Source organism: Crocodylus porosus, unplaced genomic scaffold (genome assembly GCF_001723895.1).
Source record: "Crocodylus porosus isolate Cpor-Errol unplaced genomic scaffold, CroPor_comp1, whole genome shotgun sequence".
NCBI classification, from domain to species: Eukaryota; Metazoa; Chordata; order Crocodylia; family Crocodylidae; genus Crocodylus; species Crocodylus porosus.
The window spans coordinates 1,253,195-1,262,497 of NW_017728911.1; positions in this window are offsets into that span (position 1 = coordinate 1,253,195).

Sequence of the window (9,303 nt, forward strand, 5' to 3'; positions counted from 1 at the left end):
GCTGTGGGAGCGGCGCGGGGTCCCTGACAGGGCCCGGCTGCACCCATGGGGCCTCCCGGCAATGGCATCGCATCTCCCTTGGACACAAGGCAGAGGTGCGGGGGCACCATCACGCTCCTCCCTGGGGGGGGGTGCAATACATGGAGAGGGGCCACCCCTGCCGAGTTATAGCTGTGTCCACCCCGCTAGAAAAGCGCCAGCCGAGTACCGAGTGCGTGCGTGACAACGCGCACCACGTCCAGAGCCGGTGTCTCCCCAGCTTGCGCTTGCAAGCGTAGCGGGGCCGGGGGGCGCCTGCTCCCCCTTCCCGCCGAGAGGCGATGCGCGGGCGCCCCACGCTGGAGCCCGCCTGCCGCAGCAGGGCGCACGTCTAGAGCTGGTTTCTAGCCAACGCATTTGAAAATGTAGCAGGGCCCTGAACGAGAGTGAGGTGTCTACCACGTTACACGTATCGCACAGGTAACTGCTTAATCACACGATTATATAGACCAGTCACACGTGCAAAGTAAAACAGGCTACAAAGTGCCAAGTAATTAGCACACAATTAACCGGTGAATCCCACAGTGCCTTTAGATCAGCCACACCTCCAAAGTCATGAGCACTTGATAACAATGTCCATCGGGCTATAGAAAGAGCCAACAGCTGTTAAATTCGTGCATGAAAATATGTGACAACGCTAGAGCTGGTTTCTTTCTACCCAGCTTTCGTTTGAAGTGAGTGTAGCAGGGCCCTGACTGAGAGGTGTACATTAAACTGTCATCACCATGGGACTAATGGCAATATCCTTTGACTATATTTTGCTCTGTTGTGCTTTATTTATTTGATAAATTAGCTAGCCAATCAGTGCACATGCCAAGAGTTGTATTTGTTTTTTGCTTTGATCTTAAACTGAAAATACAGCCCTAGCTCCCCTAGCACATTAATAAAACTAGTTCAACCTGCACTTTGCTGCAGAAGACTATTTGATTTTTTTAAAGTTTTATAACCTTTTGTCATAATCATTATGAAGTTTGTTTGCTTTACGGTTTATGCAACATTGCCTGTTCCAACTTCAAAAGCTTTCAGACTATCGTTTCCATCTGCTTGCTTCTCTTGTAAACTGTAACTGAAATTTTTGACATGGGTGAGCTACCAAACCCCATGATCTGGCCTCCAGATCTGGCCTGTGGAATAAGTCATTTAATTTATAAAATGAATAGTTTTTCTTTAACTGGAGAAACACAGACTTGTGAGGGTTGGAAGGGACCTCAGGAGGTCGCATCTAGTTCAACCCCCTGCTTAAAGCAGGACCATCTCCAACTAGATCATCCCAGCCAAGGCTTTGTCTAGCCGGGTCTTAAACCTCCAAGGATGGAGAGTCCACCACCTCTCTGGGTAGGTACCCTGTTCCTTGCTTTACTGCCCCCCGGTGAGAGCGTTTTTCCTCATAGCTAACCTCAACTTCCCTTGCTGCAACTTGAGACTATTGCTCCTTGTTCTGGCATCTGCCGCCTCTGTCTAGCTCAATCCTCTTTGGACCCCCCTGCAGGTAGCTGAAGGCTGCTATTAAATGCCCTTCCCCACAGACACACACTTCTCTTCTCCGCACTACGTAAGCCCTGTTCCCCCAGCCTCGTCTCATAAGTCATATTCCCCAGCCCCCTCACCATTTTCGTTGCCCTCCACTGTGATGAGGCACCACAGCACCTGTACCCCTCTATTCAAAAAATGTAATCTGCCCATGGTGGGGGCAGAGGGCTGGGCCCCGCTTCCAGAGCCAGGGACTCCCCTTGACTCATTTGGAGCCCCTTGTCCACTGAAGCCACTCCCAGCCGGGGCAGCATCTGCTCCCACATCCCCGTGCCAACACTGCCGGTTTGGGCTGGGTGCGGTGCACAGCCATCCCGGCCGCCCTCTCTGCCCCCACACACTGGGTTTCTGCCGCAGGCCGGGGCACCTACCCAGATACGCTCCTGAGGTGATGTGCAGGGGCTCAGGCCTTTACTGCCACAAGGTGTGCCTATGCTTCACAAGACAGATGCCAAGGTAACACAGGGTAAACACCAGGTTGTGGGCTCTCTGAGTCCTTTGCCACAGAAGAATCACTCTGTTGGTTTTCTGCAGGCGAGCAAGCAGAGAAAGCCAGTAGCTGGCATTATTTCGAGGGGGGCTTTAAGGCTAATAGAGTCTCAAAAGACTGTGACCCACAGGCTGGCAGCAGACGGGCACAGCAAGGAAAGCCAGGGGGCACATCGCTGCCTCAGCAGAGCTGGGAGCAAGTCTTCCAGGCTGCACGTGATTTCCCACACCTATGTCCTGGGCCTGGCCCATGTGAGGCTTGGCCCTAAAGCCCCGCTCTGTTCCTCTGCAGGAGGGAGAAGTAGGGTTTCTCTGCTGTCTTTATTACTCAGACATGCAGGGAAAAGACCACGCACTCGGATTTCACTTCTTATTTCTGCTAAAGGCAGTGATGTAGAGCCAAGAGTCCCCTGAGAAGGAGGATCCTGGTGTGCTCGTGGCTCAGGGGCTTGGAGGGAATGGTGGGCACTTGGTTTAGGATAAGAGATGCCCGAAGGGACTAATGACCCTGGCTTGAGTCAAACACAGGGTACAACAGGAATGGCAAGGCAAGGAGGGTCTGTAGCCTTCCTTGTAGACCCAGCTTGAGCCTGGGATAGAAGCCACACGTGAGGGGACCGATGGAGGGGGTGTCCTAGCTGCCCGAGGAAGGGAGCACACCCACTGTGGGGATCAGCCTAAGCTTCAGGGGAAGCAGGAGCCAGCAGAAGGGAGAACTGCAGCCAAGTCCCATTCGACCCTCCCAGGGACTCCTTCCTGGCTGCAGGCAGCTAGCACGGAGCAAAGCCAGAGAACAAAGGCTCTGCTGTGTCCCCCCCGCCAACCCTGTCTGAAGCCACTGCCAAGCCAGAAGCTCATCTTCGTGCGGCTGCCACAGCCAGCTTGCGAGTTCAGGAAGATGACTCAGGCTGCAGCTCCGAGGCCCTCAGCTGACAGTGCTGGAGGGGCAGGAAGGCACGGGAGCAGAGGCTGTCTAGTCCAGTTCCTGGCAGCAGGTCAGATGGGAAGCAGGGAGTGTGAGTTTGAGGTGGGAACCCAGGCATGGAGATCCATGGCATGCAAGCTACTCCAACTACCTGTCCTCTACTGCCACACCATCCTCACGTCAGCGCTGTAGCCAGCCCTATTAGAAGGCCTCAAGTCAGGAAAGCAGGGGGGTGCTGTGCCCACAATCATGGCTGACATTGAGCCAGAGGCTGTCACAGGGAAGCAGGGCTGGACCCCTGCACCCTGGCATTTACTCTGCCCCCTTAGCTTGTGGCTGCCCAGCTGCTTGCTCCTCAACCAAATCCACCTTCCCCTGGCTGGGTGCTGGATGTGTGGCTGCAGGCTGGGGAGGGCGCATCTGCCACCTGCACAGGGTGACAATAAAACAGGTGCCTCCTGAGCAAAGGTTGACTGAAGGGAGCTGGGGAAGTTTGTTCCTCCACCCTGGCAGGGACAGGCCTGGAAACACTACACAAAGGAAATCAAACATAAAGGACACAAAGTAAGCAGGTCCTGGGGAAATGTGACTGTCCATGCAACAGTCATTGGGGCCCAGTCACACTCTTTGGAGGGAATTAGCTAATCAATTTGGCTGGTGATTTCTGAAGGCTCAGTATAAAGGCATTTGCAGTACAATTTCCTCAGGTGCCAGGCATTGGCAGTCCTAATTTCATCTGGAGCATTGCCCAGCTTGGAGGTGTGAAGGGTAGAAGGGGTCTCCACCTAGTATTAAAGGATTCTTCTAGAGTTCAGGGGAAGCAGCCAGAGGTTGGGAGCAATGCTGATATGATACCTCTTTGAACCAGGCCAGCTAAGGCCAGCTGCTGTGCCTGCTAAAACAATAGAGGAAAAAAAACACGCAGAGGGGAAATGAGCACATCTGTATGTTTGGAAGGCAGCAGGACCACAAGCTGAGCAGGGAAGGGAGGCTGGCGTGAGCTGTGCCTCTGCTGGCCTAGCTCCTCTGCTCCAGAGCGGCAGCTGAAGGGAGCACAGTGCAGCCTGGGCAGTAGCTGGTGCTGCAGCCAGCGTTTCTTCAGATCATGCTTGGAAAAGGAAGGGAAGAGGCTGGAACATGAATGGCGGGGCCAACAAAGCAGCGGTGGGCTGGGGCCGTGCTTGCCCACTGCTCCTGGGCATGAGGCCCTGGGGTGAAAGGGCTCCAGTGTGGCAGCAGATAGCTGTAGAAGACCGAGTGGGAAAGGTCTCTGTAAACTTTCCCTGGGCTAGGGCCTCCTGCCTGGTTCAGCAGGTAAATGCACCTTCCTGCTTCCTAACAGCAGTGCAGGTGGACACGAGTCAAGGCAGTGCAAGGGGCCAGAGGGCCCTCTTCCACCTGGTCCCATCATCTGCTGGTCCTGACCAGCTGACTCACGTTGGGGCCTTGTGCTTTCTGCATGGGGGCCAGTGTCACTTCCCAAGGGCTACCAGTGAGGGTGTGGCAGAGCAGGCATGGGTCATCCTCCATCCCAGACCTGCCTCCATTAGGGAATCAAACCCCTTTCCCCACAGGCAGTTGAGGAAAGTGGGGGCAGTGAGCAAGCAAACCTATGGCCCCTGGAGAGATGGGGCAGTTGCCCCGCTTTAGTAGGTGCACCAAGGAAGACTGAGCCCCTGCAGCTCAGCTGGGCATCTGGTCTCTGTGACAGCTGCTTCTGCTGTTCTCACACTGGCAGCGGGTGCCAGAGCAGAGAGGGTGGGTGCCTGGCTGTCCCATCCCTTCAGCTCCGCTCACCCAGCTGTGCTGCAGGCCGGCCTGGCGGGTGGGCAACTCGGACTTGGCGTCCTTTTTTGCCTCTGGGAGCTGCACTTGTTGAGCTGGCTCATGGCAGGCTGCATACTTTCTCCCTGTCGGCACTGGATTAAAAAGCTAGATCCAGCCAGCCAGACAACCCCAAGGCCCCACTCAGCAGCAAAAGCAGCTAGGGACCGCTGGGCTCAGCAGGTCAACCCCAGCCCTGCCACAGCACTCACTGCAAATCCATGGCTCGGTCTCTCCCAACCTGGCCCTGGTATTTCCAAGTCTTGGTGTCTCCCTGTCACGCCATCCCATTTGCCCCCTGGCCCTGGAGCACAGCACTGCTCTGCTGAACACAGCCAGTAAGTAATAGCAGAGGCCTGAGGGGCAATGAGCAACACTCTGGAAGAAACTTCCCCCCAGTTGCAGGGTCTGGGGCTCCTTTGGCTTTGCTGCAGCATCTGCCACACAAACTGGACTGTGTGTAGAAGAGTCTCACCGGCACAACCCCCTGGAACACAACCCTCATCATGGTCCCATCTCCAGGGATAGCAAATCATAGTACACGAGCATGCGTGGACCTGGGAGGGATGGGCCAGGGGCAGTGAGCTACAGTGCAATGTCCTGGACCTTCAAGGAAGCCCAAGTGACCTAGCAGGGGACACAAGGATGTCTGGAGGCTACTAGTCTCATATTCTGTTCTTGCCCTCCCTTTGTCTGGCTACAGCAGCTCCAGTTAGTAGCAGCCTTCCACCCCCCACCACTGTCACCACCAGTCTCTTGTTATCCCAGCAGAGGAACTGAAACAGGAAAGGGAAGAAGGAACAGCATAATGTCTCACCTCCCCCCCTCACAAGCTATTCATTAGGACAGGATGCCAACCATAGCATAAGCCCCCAGCTGCTCCCCCATCCCAGTCATCATAGTCACCAAGCTTTGGAAGGAGTTCCAGAGGCACATGGACACCCCTTTCTCCATATCACTACTGTCACCCTCAGCGAGTATGCGCATGGGTAGCAAAGGGCAGCAGCTTATTCCTGATGATGCCATGAGCCAGAAAGAGACAAGCCGATAGGTGCCACAGAAAACAGATTTGCCTGAGACAGACAGCATTTCCATGGCACAGCATCAGGGCTCAGCAGACCTAATGGGCATTGAGACATACATCCAGCTCTAAAAGCCAAGGATCATGCATTTTTAATCAGTCATGTTGACTGTAGTCCCTGCACAAATCTCACAGAAAGCAAACTGGAGCTGGATAGGAGCAGAGGAGGTCATCCAGGCCAACCCCCTGCTCAAAGTAAGATTGTCCCTGCTATTTCAGAACCACGTGTGCCCAGCAAGTCCCGAAAACCTTCCAGCAATTTCCCCACTTCTGCAGGTAACGTGACCCAGTGCTCACTGGCCTTAGCTGGGAAGTTCTGCCTAATGTCTAACCTCCACCTCCTTTGTTATGAAGAAAGCCAATTCTCCTTTGAACCTTTCCCCTGCAAACTGTTGGCAGGGCAGGCTCCTTGGTGTCAAAGCACAAACCACCACCTCAGAGCAGAGCGCTGCCCAGGGGAGCTTGCTTAAAAGTGGTTGTGAGGAGCAGCAGCAAGGATCAAAATATTAAAGCCATCTGAGCTTAGGACCATGACCACATGCTATTTTGCATATGTGTCTAGCTTTAGCACTAGCACTCTGTTCAAGGCCCCAGGTGCTTCCCCTCATCCAGAAGAAGCTCCTCTGAAGATTCCTTCTGCTCCAAAAAGCTCAGCTGCTTTGCACAATGCCATGAAGGGTTCACAGTGAAGTGTGGTCTCAAGCTGATGAGCCTCTTACAGCAGTGGTGGGCAAAATGCAGCCTGCCAGGCCATTCTATCTGGCCTGTAGGGCTCCTGAATATTAAATTTTCTAAATTTTTATCTGCCCCTGACTGCCTGTCATGCAGCCCTTGATGGCTTACCAAAAAAAAGCTCAGTAAGCAGCCCTCTGCCCAAAATAATTGTCCACCCCTGTCTTACAGAGTCCACCCTACTGCCAGAGGGCCCCTGCCCCTCTTACAGCTGAGGAAGAACCAGCACATGTACTTCTCTCCATCAATCATTTCTGTGGCAGTGATAGCCAGGCAAGTCCCAGGGCATTTGGCTTGTGAGACCCATGCAGCTCAAGTACCACAGGGAAGCCAACAGGTAGAGCAGATCCTGGCACTCCTATTAGGAGCATGCCTTCTGCCCCAGGCTTCAGCACATACATTGGCTGCTTCCCTGCTTGTCTTCCTCCAAGAGCTCTCAGTACAGTATATTTGCTGATGGTGGGGAGATTAGGAACTCCCTTTCCAGTACAAGGCAATAGCTGGTAACCAACAGCTGCTTCCCCAGGCACTGGCTTTCACTTTTGCTTCCTGGGTTTTCCCAAATTGTTTTGAGTCTAGACCACTTGCAGGGGACTGCAGCTTTAAGGCTTCTGGTGTCACTTCCCTGTCCCAGCAGCAGTTTCACAGTGAAGTCACTAACCTTAGCATGTGGGACAGGGAAGAACAGATACAGCCAGATGCTGCTCTAGTTAAGATGAGAGCCACCCCCATGGGAGGTGCCCAGGTGCGAAGTCCTGGCATGCAAGGCAATGCGATGCAGATGAGCTGAGCACAAATCTCACCAAGGCAGCTCAGGACACGAGGTGTGACTGACCCATCACAGCCCATTAGGGCCTTCCAGTGTTCAGGGACATGATTCTCTCAAACCAAGAACACAGTAAGATCCAATAGCCTGTTCCAAGAAACTCACTTCTACTGAGGCTGCTGTGGGGAGGGAATTTGTGTAAGACCTGCTGGAGTCATCCAGCTGTGTCTACTATGGAGAGTCATGGTCTAATCTTCCTACCTTGCCCATCAGCTGTTATGGATCTCATTAGCATCAACAGGCAAGACTCTTTAGAGAAGACTTGTGGTTTAAACTGGCTTCCAAGCAGCACCAAGCTAAAATGCAGTAAGTCAGGCTTCATGTACTACAAGAACCGCTACTTAAAAGCAGTGCAGGGTGACACCCCATTCTACCCTCACCTAGCATCAAAATAGGAGCACACCCACAATTCAAGTCATTGAGCCCCCCCCCGCTTCAGAAGGTCCTAAAATATAGGCTAGGTCCATGCCTATTTGTGCTCAGCAACTATCCCATGAAACAAGCATCTAAATCCTAAATAGGCTGGAGGCTTCCAGGAAGTCCTGCTATGGAAGCTACATTTTTAACCTTCACTAATGGACTGATCCTGGATGCACATGTCCAGTTCTCTTCTGAACCTGGTCAAAAGGGTGTTGCCCAGGCTGAAAGTTAAGGCAACAAGTTCCACAAACTAGTTATATGCTATGTACCTGTTCACTTCTACTCACTGTGTAATCAATTGGATGCTTATCTTGCTGGAATCCTATGACCCCAGCTGACTTCCTGCCCTTTGGGCAGGGGGCTGGACTCGATCTCCCGAGGTCCCTTCCAGCCCTAATGTCTATGAAATCACTTGTCTCTCCTAATAATGCCTTTATGTGGCCCTCTACTCTACTATTTACCATCTACAATACTAAACAGGGATTTGCTTCCCCCCCCACACCACTCATTGTTTTATAGAGAAAAACTGTATCCACCCCCCTACCCCCACAGCCATCTTTTCTTTAAACTGAACAATTTTAACCGAGAGAGAGAGACTCTTTTCTTCACTCTTACTGCCCTTCTTGGTACCTTTTTTCATGCTACATTCTGCTATATGTTTTGGGGGTGGGAAGGAATCAGAACTCTATGCAGTATTCAAGGCATGGATACAGTGGAAAAAGTGATGCTTCCATTTTGCTTTTCAATCCCCTTCTTAAGTGTGCTATTTAGGACAATAAGTGACTAGGCAGGCAGTTTATCAAACAATACAGAATACAGCATGGTGCCTTTACATCAGTGGTTCGCAATAATTTTAGGCTCAAGACACCCTTCAGAAAATACAAGCTGTTTTTAAAGTACAGAATAAAAAGGGGTAGGGGGTGTGAAAACTAAGAAAGCCTCTAGCAATTCCGTGGTCAAGAACTCAAAGATCACAGCAGGTCAGGCTGCGTAACGCTATGGATCCTGTTTGAAAGCTCTGGCTTTACCTTGTGAATTATATTTGCATGCCTAACAGTGCTAACATTGCATGGCACCCTGCAGCACCCTTGCAAGCATCTCAGGGTGCACCACAATGCTTCATTACATTACATTAATGCTCCTGCCAGCAAGCTAAGTAACCCTACACTGGGATCCCTGCTCTTGCAACTCAGCTAGGTTTGACAGCTGCCTGCAAGACTCACATGAGACCCCCAACCTACACTTGGTTATGGGGAAGACATGCTTCCAAGCATGGAAATCTTGTCTCCTAAGCTTGACACACCTACGCCAGATGCAGGGAAGGGCAGAATTATGGAGCAGGTTGCTGGAAGAGGGGAAGCAAAAGCAAGAGGCAGGCCTATTTGAGCATATCCTCCTGTTCAGTAGAATTCAGACACTTTTGAAATCCTTGCCTTT